Here is a 14,328-nt window from a genome sequence, read left to right as displayed (position 1 = left end):
AAAAGTGAAGATAACGAGACTGGTAGGTTATATAAAATTACAGATTGCAGCACATATGCAAGAGTGAACGGTCCAAATGATTATTAGAATTGTAATGAGTATGTCATTACAATTGTAAACACCTGACACTTCTGATCATGTTATCGATTGCCTTGTTCAAAAAAGTCAATACACACATTTAACTTCAATATGAAACAACATATGCAAACAGACAGCTATAATTCTGACTCATTAAATTGGCATAGCAAATCCATTCTTACTGTTAATGTTATTCAATCGACCCTTGGTAAATTAGAATTCAAGAAGCATGTAGCTTTTTGTTGAAGTTATGTGCACTTATTACATAAATTAACATAAATCATCACCATTGTCCTCTTCCTTACCACCACCACCACCACCGCCGCCTCTGTAAATAACTAAGGGTATATTCATATCAGAATACCCCGCAGTCATTCTATGAAATACATGAATAAACTAATAGAAGTAAAGACTTACGTCGAGTAATTCAAACTCTTTACCCATTTCTGTAGATCACCAATGCCCATGTGTACTATTGTATCCTGGTCGAAGTAGATGTACGGTGGGAACATGCGAGCCTTACGAAATAAAAAAAACTGGTCTTTGCCGTGACAGCTGTGTCTGCTGCATAGGTAAAATATCTACCCATTGTCGAAATCTGTTTCGACAACTAGATTAATTATTTCCTTTCGTTAAGCTTCAACGATTTCATGAATGAACTGGTCTCATTATTTGAACGTGTATATATGTGTGAGAGTACATGTTTACTAGTACATGTACGTACGTATATATGTATGTATGTATGTATGTGTGTGTGTGTGTGTCTGTCTGTCTGTCTGTATGCATGCATGCATGTATGTGTGTATGTATGTATGTATGTATGCATGCATGCATGCATGCATGTATGTATGTATATATGTATGTATGTGTTTTTGTGGTTGGTTGGTTCGTTGTGTGTGTGTGTGTGTGTGTGTGTATGTATGTATGTATGTATGTATATATATATATATATATATATATATATATATATATATATATATATATATATATGCATGCATGCATGTGATGGAATGGGCAGAAGGATACAAAACGTGAAAGAAACGTTTTTCCATCTGAAAAGATACATAGAATCATCGATAGCAAGTGTCGTCAGAAATATGATGATCATATCTAACTTGTTGATATGCATGGATCCCTACAGAAATATTCAACGAATATTCATGATTCATAATAACTAATTCGTCTTCTTTTCTAATTGTTACAATTTCAGTTAGACGACCGATCGGCCCAGCACGAGGTATAATGTTTATTTTAAGACAAGATGAAAATACACAATTTCCCTGAATACAGTAAATTCACAAATCGGCAGATGAAATTAAATGTCGTCTTATGCTAAGACAATTAGTAAGATGGGAACAAGTAAAACATTACGGTGGATGTTACATCTGTGATGGGAAATTTAATGATAGATGGGTGTGAAAGGTGATTAACGGGCAGGAGTTTTGGTTTGCTTGGTAGAAAAGGCGACAGTAGTTTTAGTCAAATTAATATATATATATATATATATATATATATATATATATATATATATATATATATATATATATATATATATATATATATATATATATATATATATATAACGGTCTATAATGTAATTGTGCTGCTATTATAGCTCATGCATTTTTCAGTAAGTAGTAAAACACGAGAAACGATACTTTTAAAAAAGACGTTAACAAAATTACGCACAGTTTCCAGACTATATAGCGATAGTTGTTCAACAGTTGTAAAATCTCTGACATTCGTTTGTATAAATATATGATACAGTCAAAGATTTCTATTGTGTTCAACGTGTTATTATTGTTTGGTATGCCAACTGGTAATTGTATTTAGGGGTTAATTAGTTGATTTGCCTCCCTATGATTTACATTGGGTTGTTTGATGTTGTTATTATCGTCAGTGAAATGATTGCGAGGTTGTGAGTATAGCGTTCAATTTTTTTTTTATTTTTTTTATTTTTTATAAATTTGGTTTTACTTCTGCATTATCTTTGTGAAGATGGGCATTTTCGAAGTGTACATATGTATCAAATTAATTTTTCTTTTACACCATAAGGTGGTCCTGGTGGGATTGGAGATCCATGGTATACAACATTTGATGGTCACCGATATAATTTCATGGGCAAACCTTATTGTTCTTATACACTGTTCCAACCATGCAATTCTGAACCCGAATATTCTGTATCCGTGTATTTGACGCCTGGTGAAAAAGAGGAAAGAAAACCAGTAACATTTATTTCTGGGGTGACTGTTGAATATTTTGGCCACCATGTTGAACTACGTTATGGTGATGTTATGGTGAGTAGATTGCATAAAGTACACACTATGTTCAGTAATATCGAACGATACAAAGCAATGCAAAATTATAGAACTATGACGAAATAAACAAATGAGTAATCACCTTACTACTTGCTTTGGTGAATGACTGCTAATGAAATCATCTCGAAATGACAGTTAAACGGACTTAAAAGTTACAATTTTGTACACCTGCGTCAGATATGGTATATCTTGACAAATTACATTGTAAAACTTGACTTGTTCACTTTTGAATGTATTACCAGTGTAAGAGAATCAAATAACAAAGATCAATCATGTAAAATGCAAACTCCGACTTATCACTCAGCTACGAGTGATTACACATTGCCCCACTTATAATGTCCCTTACTACCCGAATAAAAACTAATTCGAAAATACATTTCTTCAAAATAGCAGATAGAGTGCACATCGTTTATCAAACCTATTTTTATTTAAATCACCATATTGGTGTATGTGGTGAATTTAAATGGAAAATGTAATGACAAATAAATCTTATTTCTAGGCTAGATAATAAAGAGTTACACTTCTAAGTTTCAATTATTTTTTGAACTGAATGTACCCTGCCTACGCACATTTCTTTCCCCACACCTAGTTGTATATTCCAAATGTTATTCATATCCCAATTCTTCTTAGTATAAAACATTCGCATTCTATACAATACACCTTGTAAGACACGCATTTTGTTTATATTAAGATCGATGGTGAGATGGTGCCGACAGACCAGTTACATAATATCACCGAAGATTTCTCAGTTGATATGTTCCATGGACGGGTCGAGGTAAAGCTTCATTCTAAGTTTATGATCGCTTGGAATCTCGTTGGCGGCATCCATGCTGAGATTGACAAATCCCAACATGCCAAAGTTTGTGGGTTGCTAGGCAACGCTGATGGAGACAGTGTGAATGACCTAACACTGCATCAACAGACAACCGATATTGTTTTTGCTGCTGACACCACACCAGAGATTGATATCGAAGTGTTTGGTGAAAGCTGGCTTGTGCCTGGAAGGTAATTAATGTCACATCCACACACATATGTATATTATACATAGACTGACGGACAAATATCACTCAGTTTCCATCCATCCATCCTTTCATTCATTCATCCATCCATCCATCCATGTATCCTTTTGTCCATCCCTCCGTGCTGTATTCACACGCACACTCCATATACATACATATTAACGCCTTAATTGTACAATAATATTAATTCTTAGGGCAAAGATACGATCCAGGTTGACCAGTCAATACAGACAACAGTTCAGAGTTAAATTCAGTTACCGTCATACGGATCGCCATGTCATCATGACTTTCTCTCCATTTAAGATAATGCAAGGCACGAAGTCCGAATGTATGAGGCATAAAATAAACATATACAGTCCATTGGTTTACTATTTCAATAGGGATGAACATCGGTTCTACACTGAATGTCTTCCATGATGTACAGCACTGTTAGGATTTTTACCGGTAGCTAAAGGAAATAAAATCTTAATTTTTAAAATCATTTATTTATCTTTGTTTTCAATATTTTAAGCTTCTCTTTATTATTAATTTTCAGTTGTTAATGGTCCTGTGATGTCTTGAGACGTGACAACGACTAACTATCTCCAGCTAGGGAGTGTAGTAATCGCGATTAAACATACTGGCTTATTTGTGCTTTAGTTACGGTTAAAATCGCCAGAATATCGAACAGATTTACTACTGTTCTTTTATCTTATTTAACATAGACTATTAATATGTTATTCGTTTTTGACTCCTTGTTCCTTATTTCCTTTCAAAATCATTTGGAGAAATGAAAGAAATTAGTGAAAAAACCTGGACATGAGGGTTGCTTGTCAGAATAACGTATAATTTCATAAATCGACCAATATGATATTGTTAAATCACTATCTGTTATTTCATATCCTTGATCCTATGTACAAGTACTGTTAACATTATGGTTTTAATTAGGGTTTGAGTAATAAGTTTACTAATGTAATTTTAGTCATAGTAAGAATTCATATCGGGTACTCTTGAGGGAATATGGTTTCTTTTTCGATTATAAATGTTTTGCTTGATGCTCATTAGAATGCAATAAAATTATCAAAATCAATATCAGTGTCGAAATTATTTCTTGGAGAGAGAGAGAGAGAGAGAGAGAGTATGTGTGTGTGTGTGTCGAAAGGTGATACTGATAGCCATGAACATTAATATTTTTAATAATCTTATAAGAATAGCATTATACACAGACAAGACGACAGGGAAGGGGAGAGAGAGTGTGTGTATGTGTGTGTGTCATGGAGTTACAGCTAGGCTTCATTGTTCTCAATATATCTGTCCTAATCAAATCAATCGATAAAAATTGGAAGTCTTAACAAAGTAACAGTAAAGTGTCACAAAACAACATTTTATGACGATTTTAAATCATGTCATCTTTATGACTCTGACACTACAATACCACGGAGTCCTCTATTACTTCTTTTTGGATATGTTGGGGCTGCTACTGATTGGAAGGAGACACCATTCAGAGGCATAAAATGTCAAACCATAGACTTAATTTAAAGTACTAGTCTTACAATCCTTGAATACGGTAATAAAATACCAGAATTGAGATACAATTATGCAGTACAGGTGATGATTGTACGTCTTTCTCCCAAAACAAGGCGGAAGGTGGCTGGCTAAGTACCTACCCCTGTATAGGTTAGAGCTCATTATGGGATATCTCCTTATGCATGTGAAATCAACAACCTTTGTAAATCTAAGTAATCTCGTTCGGAGTATTATTGTAGTTGGCTATCACTGTTATTTTAATGCATCATTGCACCATATAAGTTTTTTATGTCCACTGTAGTGTACGTGACAGAAGGGGTGGCTAAAATAATGCTCGAGTTTCATTTGGTGGGGCTTAACATTTCTTGAGAGGAGAGGGTGGGAGGAGCTACATTTGTTTAACCGTAAACTGTGTACATCTTCTAACAGTAGAACTGATGGAAATTGATTGCTATGCAGACAAATTGCAAGAGATACAATCAAAATGACTGAATAAATCCTATATAAACTCAACCTGAAATGTTTTGTAAATGTAATCAAATTGTATCAATGTGTATAAAACGATGTGTCCGCAATTTAGCCACTCAATGAGAAAAAAAAATAAAGTTAAGAAAAACGAAGTCAGGGGTTTCTGTTTCATTGCACGGCTGTCTGCTGCTTTTCTGTGTAAACTACGGAGCAATAACAACTGGGTAGGTTCACAATCAGGCTGCGACTCTAGCCATAACAAACACGGAGAAAGCATAGCTGCCGCTTCGCCGTGCAATGGTACTGGTTCACACGGGACATCATTTTCGACTTTATCTTAAGTTTCACGATCGAGTGAGGATTCCTTCCTAGACATCGCAGATTTATAGGTAGGCCGAAGCTGAAAAAGTTTTACACCTTTGAAAATCTTTATTGGAAAAAGAAACGAAACTCCTTTCACTGCTGACGGACAATCATCTTTTCGGTATCACAGTCAATCACCAATGGTTGCCTTACATCTTATGCCGACAAGTTGTTTGAAAGTCGCCACTATAGTCAGAGAGTGACATGCCGTTCTCACCATTTCACAATCATTTCAAATCTGTTATGAATCATACAAAAGACAACGGGGCGGACAACAATAGGAGAACAACTTTATTGAGATGTTATTGAAGGTGTGATCGCTCTAATGCACTCGATGTAGTCGTCTTTTGTTTTACCGTACGTCATTAACATCATGTCATTCAAGTGGTGGACAGTCATTGTTTACAAACAATACACACTGTAGCTCCAAGGCAAACCGCGCTCATTCACAATTCGATCGTCATTCATCAAACTTCAAATTTTTACCGAAACATTACTTTGATATCAGAACAATATATTTTTTCGGGGGACACGTAGTCAGTTCGGATGACCGATCAATTCGGATATTCGCCACGTACTCGCGGAATACGACAAGCGTGAGTCCTCTGCGTACTCATCGGAAATTAGACCAACTACAAGAGTATAACGTCACCCGTATATGGAAATTACGAGTTCAGACGTCACTCGTACTTGAGACTTACGAGCTCGTAACTATGTCCGTACTTGGTCAGTTTTGGGCGAATTACATACCTCGCCATTTGGTTCTAACTTTATAAACTCTAGCAAAAACCATTCCTCTTTGGACATGCTCTCCGGGATGCAAACACCAGTCACATCCAAATTTGCCATTAAATTGTTTTTTATTGCGCATTAATGGCCGAGCAACTGCATCTACACAGCAAATCAATGTATGCACTTTAGTCTTGTCAGTTCACTTTCACCTGGGCATTTCCATTGAAAGCTTTAGTGGCAAGGTAAACACATACATCAACAAAAGGCTTCAACAAGCAATCAATTCTTGGCTAACTAGAGTCTCAAACCACATTGCTGCCAAAATAACATTTTCTTTCTGGTTTTGTATTAGTACTTCATTAAGAGCACATTGAATTGGTCAGAAAGAAAATGAGGATAATGTAAATGTTGGAACACCATCAGAGTTCCATGACAAAGTGACACCCCCCCTCTCTTTAATGATACCATCCCGAATCAATTAACTGTGGGTAGAACCTTGTCCTATGACAGGATATTCAGTCAATTCATGAAACTGGTGATTTTCAAATAAATCTTTCAACTGATTTTTATGGTTAACACTATAAAAAGTACTATTTAACATTGACATTTCAACAGAAAATAATGCATTGCAATCTGGACATTCAGTTGGTAATTCTGATTTTTTTCTTGCCTATGTAAGTTGCGCATTGACTACAATAAAAGTGTTTCTCAAAAGAAACATCAGTGTCAGCAAAGATCTTTTTGAAAAGATATGATATGATAATAATAATAAAAATATTTATTTCTTTAAAAACGCCTTCCATGTAAAAAGACATCTCAAGGCACTGTACACTACAATCATAAAATGTACATAAAACCGAGAAAAAAACATAAGGAAAAAAACAAATGAACAAATATGTACAGTTTAAACATGTTTGGACATGTGAGATTCAGTATATGCAGTAAATTTAGACAGGTGGTGTCATAACATGAACGCCTGGAGTAACACAACAATTTCATCTCTGGTTAGATCTGCTTGGACATTCAATCTCTCAATTGATCCACATAGAGATTCAATACCAGGTTCCTGCAAAGGAAAAGAATTCATACACATTATGTTTTATCATTGATTTCAAATTGTTATTTGTTGCCATGCTACTGATCCAACACCATAGAAGTATTCACAGAGCGTATCCCTCACTTGTTTTGCATGCTGTGTGGCTCTTGCTGGTGCACTTCTTTGGAGGTCTATCGTGCCATATGGCCTTTGATGCCAACTGCCATCAATGACCTCATGATCAGTTGTATCAACTCTTGTCGACTGACCCCAGTGGTGTATAAACGGATTTAGCTGTTGAATGAGACATTAGATAATTATGGAGAGCAGAACAAGCTAACACTACAACTTGTACAGTTTCTGGGGGAGATTGATTGGAGAAAGAAAAATGCGAATTCTGTTGGCAAGTATACCAAACGGGCATTCTCCACTACTATCCTTGCCCTAGATAGTGTATATTAAAATACACAAACTTCTCTAAAGGTAATTGACGAAATGGGTAGGGTTTCATGAGATTTGGCTTTAATGGAAGGGCATCATCTCCTACAATCATATAAGGTACCCTTCCGCTTGTACAGGGAAGTGATGCTGGCCCTGGGATTTCTAATGTATTATTTTCCATAGCAGAAGAGTGTACACGCTAGATGTACACTCCTTCATCACTAAGTCGGCCCTGGAAGCCAACATCTACATAATTGAGTTTATAGTGGGCATCAACCTGGGCCATTAGCACAAAACTAAAAGTATGTTTGTAATTAGCATAAGTGGTGCCACTATTCATCGGCTGTGGTATTACTATATGTTTGCCATCAAGGGTACCTATGCAGATGGGTAAGTTCCATCTGGGCTCAAATTATTTTGCGATATCATGCCACTCCACTGCTGTACTTGCAGTCTGAAAAGAATGAAAATTGTAATATTATATGTGAAATATTCAATATAGGTTTATTAGTCCCAACGGACAAGCTGAGGGAGGCTTCTACATTTGGCCCCCTCTTTTTTAATGCTCAGGTTTTTCAAACCAAACCTTAGACAACGTCAGATACTGTATTCCAATAATACACAACACTATTAAATACCAAATGTATTCATATATCATCATAAAGATTCAACATATGAAGATGTTGGGGATTATGTTTTTGATGATTGTACACTTGTTAAGTCTTGTCATTATCATCATTTCTATTTACAGAATTCAGATTCAGAGAGGAGAAACTCGGATACAGAATCAGAAGTTGTGGACAAACGAAGTAGTGATGATGTAGTTTAACACCGGTGTGTCCCGAGAAAAAGGAAAGATGAAACGGTTTATGTTCTGCAAAGTATGGCATCAGCGTGTGATATAATAGCAAATTGACGCACAGCACTTCACTCGTCGGGTGATGACGCTTTGGCCAATGTGCTGCAGAGGAACTGAACGCTTGTTCGAATGTCAGGGCAAAAGCTATCGCTAAAAATGAAAATAACTGAAATGTTGATGCACATGTGCTCTGATAATTCTCCAACACAATTTGTTACCAGTAATACTGGCCTTCATACAGAGCTGCCATATTCAAACCCTTACCCAGGAACACAACCAACAATATATGACCCTGCTAATTACAACTACCCTCCGACTGTAAATTCTCATGCACCATTTTTACAGAATTTTCAGACAGATGCAGCTGTTTCACCAAGTGCTGAATGACTGTAGGAAGACAGACTGTGATAACATTTAATGATTATGGACAAGACTGTAGATCGATATGTGCTATTAGTGGTCTTTTACTTAATGGATCTGTTGTTATATATATACATGATTTCTAATGTTAAGGTAATTAGTATTGTATTCAGTACTTTTTGTATTGTCAAAAAAGATATATTCATATATTCATTGAAGTTGTGAAGTTAATTAGAAATCCCCAAATGCAATGCAAATGGCAAAATGTTTTCACATCTCACATTCCACAATGGCATGCACAGCTAATGACGATGACCTCCATGAGCTGTTTAGACTCGCTGCAATATTATGTAGAGACGATGATGATATGCCCCAGCAACCACAAGAACAGCAGCTACAACATCAACAACAGTTCCAAAATAGGCAAGCAGAAGAACAACGTTATATTGAATTTAATGAGATCAAACAGGACGAGTTTGTAGATCAACAAAAGAAGAAAAACACAGTTTGAAGCACAAATACAGCTGTCAAACAGCTAGTAGAATGGATCAAAATTATGCGACCAAATGAAACCCGACCGACATAAGAAATCTCACCATCCGAGCTTAATAATAATCTGGTTATGTATTTTATTGGTACAAGGCAAAAACAGGAACAAGAAAAAAAATACGAACCAGACACATTGGGTGCGTTTGGGCGCACTGTTCTTGACACGAGAACCGTCGTCGGGGGCAGGCTTCCGAGTACACGCGAAAGCCCTTTGCAACACTCGTCGCCCAAACGACTTTAGCCTCGCTCTGGTGCGTACACAAAGATGACAGTGTTGATGCAAGCACTGATAGCTGAGTTTGTGCGGGAATTTATGGACGATGATGACGAAGTGGTGGAAAATGACATTCTGCCTGTTGTACTCGCCTTACGTTTCAACAGACGAGAAACTAAGGATCTGAAAGAAATAATTACCAAAAAAACCCCAATCATTCAAACACTAGAATGGAAAGTAATGAGACATCATGTCCCAATAAACATTTCCTTAATAAATTGAAGTAGTGAACCTAATATTTAGTAAGAAAGTAAAAATGTTTTATTTTATTTTTTATTATTAAAAATGTGATTAATGATTTTAATAAATATTAATATATATATATATATATATATATATATATATATATATATATATATGTATATATATATATATATATATATATACCCGGTGAGTATCAATCTGCTAAGACAGTGTTCTACACCGCAGTGGCAGAGCTTAATAGTTTTGGTAGTACTGGAACTCTCTCTTGGTTGTAACTCGGCCGAGTTCCAGTACTACCAATATATATATATATATATATATATATATATATATATATATATATATATATATATATATATATATATATATATATATATATAAGGAGAAAATTACAACATTTATATATAATAGCATTTCTGGTTATGTTGAAATCATTTTTTTTTTGGAAAAAGTGCCAGTGGTACCGTTTTGCATGTATCTATGGATCAGTGTATGTGGCCACTTTAAAAAAAAAATAAAAAAATGTAATATATATATATATATATATATATATATATATATATATATATATATATATATATATATATATATATATATAATTGACTGGATGTAGATAAAACCACATAAAAGTGCTCAATACGGGTAGTAGAGCGAATAATATATATATATATATATATATATATATATATATATATATATATATATATATATATATATATATATATATATCCATGGAGGTACTAGGTAAAACCATATATTCTTTCCTAAACTATACGACAAGAAGGCTCTCATCAATCGAACAGTTCATATCTTTGCACAACCACAACCACAACAACAACAACAACAACAATAATAATAAAAAAATACACTTGACCCTGACGTGATATCAATATTACGACACGCCATGGTTGTTACATGTAACGTAACTATAAATTAAGATAACAGCTGCTCTGTCTATATATTAAAACTTCAAAGACGCGTAGCCGTCAAAGTTTCCTTACCCCGGTACTATACTAATCGAGAGGTATTTAAATTTTTAATGCCATGTAACTTGGAAACTTGACTATGATCATCAATTTCAGCTGAAGGTATATCAGTTATAGATCGAGCTGTAGCCCTGCTCGCATACGGAGTAAGTCGTCCCTTCGCGTGCACCGTCTGCAAGCAGGACTACAATATTGCACCTTGTTTTCATTTATAATTTACAATACTTTTTTTATATATTTTATTTTGTTTTAGTTACTGTCACTAAACATTTTTCGTTTTACTTCTTTATTTTCGTATAGGATTTACAAAAATCACAACGAGATCGACGGAGCGAAACCGCTACAGCTACTACTGTTATTTTAGACCATGACAAATAAAAACGTATGGACGGTGTACCTGTGACAATTCGTTTAGCTGTGACCTCATCTGAAATGAATGTATAGACGCTACCGCCATATGTATACTTTGTTTCAACTTTCTTACTTGTAGCCAAAGACCTCGTACTTGTTGCAGTAGAGGGCATTGTCCTGTAAAAAACAACATCAAAACATAGGTCAAAGTACGATAGGTCAGAGTTGAACTCATTTGTAAATAAAATTAATACCAGTGTCGGGATTTTTCATCACTTTTAACAAAAAATATCTCACTTTTTGAATTCGGCGCCTTCATTGTCCGCCATCTTGTTCTCGTCTGCTCCCGGTGCAGACGAGGGTCGTGTTCGCGGGTCAAGAACAAGCTTCGGCAGAATAGCCGAACATCAGTAAATGACGTCACAGCTCCCGAAGCTTGTTCTCGCGTCGAGAACAGTGCGCCCAAACGTTACCAACGGGGCATAGATCGGTACCTGCAGGATAAGGGATACCCATCTTCGATCATACATTACAAAGCTTTTTTTTTTTTTTTTTTTTTAGAGAACTCGGAAATGTCTAGCAGTTAAATCGGGAAAAAACCAAGGCTGCTGAAATTATCACAGAGGAAGAAGAACAAATAATGATGGAGAAGAATTGGGAGGTCAACACCAGAGGGCACTATTCAACACAGTGTGGCTAAACAACACCAATATGTTTGAGGTCAAGAAAATCGGGACCTGAAGTTTGGGGACATTCAACTGAAGAAGAGAGCAGGTGGTCAAGAATACCTCGAATTCAACGAGTCGGAAAGCAAGACAAGGTTTGGTCAAGCTAGGGCGAAATCGTTTAACCTCGATATATTTTCGACCCCCCCCCCCCCCCCCCCCCCGAAACCCAAGCTACGAGTTCTGTTCAAACCTACGGAGAGTTTGTTAGCCGTCGTCCCCGGGAAATGAACGCACTAGAAAGCCCGTTCTACTAGGCGATCGATAAACTACACATTCTACTTGGCGATCGATAAACTACACACCGTCATCGTACACATGGTATAAGAAAACGCCAATGGGAGAAAACAAGATTGCTAACGTAGTCCAAACCATGACAGAAAAGACAGGTAAAACTATACAGTATAGTTGGAAAGAAGACAAAGCATAGTTACTGTATAACTCTATGAGAAACACGGCGATTAATAAACTACTGCACGCTGCGCGCTGGCATTCAAGCAAGTACAGCAACTCTCCGGGCAGTCAGCTGCAGAGCGTCAACACTGCGCTGTCGGTTCTCTCCAACAACACGAAATGTCAGATATATCGAGTAACACCACACCAAACAGACCAACAACTGATGTCGCAACTGTATTGTTGTGAACCTGGGTACCGGGTGGGGTTTGGATAACTATAAGAAATGAGAAGTATGTGTTCGGTAGCTAACCCCGGTTCACAAATCGCTAGTTCCTACCGTGTTCAGCCTCTGTGTAGACTAGATCTACCGATCTGCAATATTATAACATCCAGCAAACATTGCCAGTCCCAAATAGTACACCAGTACCAATATCCCAGTAGTTCTACTACTCTGGATACCAAGATAGTCTTCATGTACGTCAATCGGAGTCCCCAAAGACACAACTGTAGGATAAGTCACCCCGACAGTAGATCATGATGTACGTGTTTATTCAACCATAGTCCGCAAGAAAGAGAATGCTGGGGCGAGAAAGCACATGGTTCGGGTCTGGTCTCTGCTGGGGGGCCAGATTCCCTTATAAGGATACCTTCCCAAAACGAGTGTCTCAATCAAATACCAACCCCTCAATCAATGTTCATGAAAATCTTGCCACCCGAGATCACATCAACGTCGCGTCACATGGCGTCACATTGTCACTTACTTTACTCCATTTGTATCCAAAATAACAACGCCTTTCCGAAGCTCAACATAGCTACATTAACCATGCCGACAGAACAACATTTTCACGCTTTTTTGCGAACCGCTAAATGTTAGTTTTGTCTACACTAACATTCCACCACACTATAGTGTCTAATCAATCAATATTTCCAAATTATAATATCGTCTGGTACGACAAGAACTAAGCAACATTTTAGTCAATGGACTCTCAAAAAATATCAATGACGCGCCAACCCTAGGTTTATCAGGGACCCCGGAGACGAAGCTGGTACACATGCTTGATTAGAAATTTCATGGTTAGGGGATGTTTTTCGTCGGCCATCTCGGTCCGAGGAATCGTAAAAAATAGGTACATTTTCAGATCACCCTCTGAGAATAGGGGTAAAATATCCTTTTTCTACTCTCTCGGCGATCAGTATTCAACCAATTTCTGAATGCCTACGGATAATATAAACCACTGATTAACATGTAAAATGTCTAATTACTTGCATTTTAACAATTTCCTGTGAATATATTGTGGTTGTCTGATCGAAAAATTATACCCCATAGTTACAACTAGTACAGTTTTAACATGGTGACAGATTCAAAGCCGAGCCTTTGTTTAAAATTAAACTTCCCACTACACTACCTGCAGATAATTTTGACCAGTAATTAACAGGTACAATGTATTTTTATAAGCAATTGATCGTTTTTTACATCTTTGATGCAAAAAATGACCCAGTTGCAGCTAGCGCTTGTGCTGTTCTAACGTGTCTGGTTCGTTTGTACAAAGTTATAACATGATTGTAACTTTTATACACTACACTTTCATATTTTAATCGATTGATGCTAGTCAACATTACTTTCATTAACCTTTCTTATCATTCACACTGCTTTGGATTAATA

This window comes from Glandiceps talaboti, chromosome 17 (assembly GCF_964340395.1).
Source record: "Glandiceps talaboti chromosome 17, keGlaTala1.1, whole genome shotgun sequence".
Lineage (NCBI taxonomy): Eukaryota > Metazoa > Hemichordata > Enteropneusta > Spengelidae > Glandiceps > Glandiceps talaboti.
Note: the sequence above shows the minus strand (reverse complement) of the source record.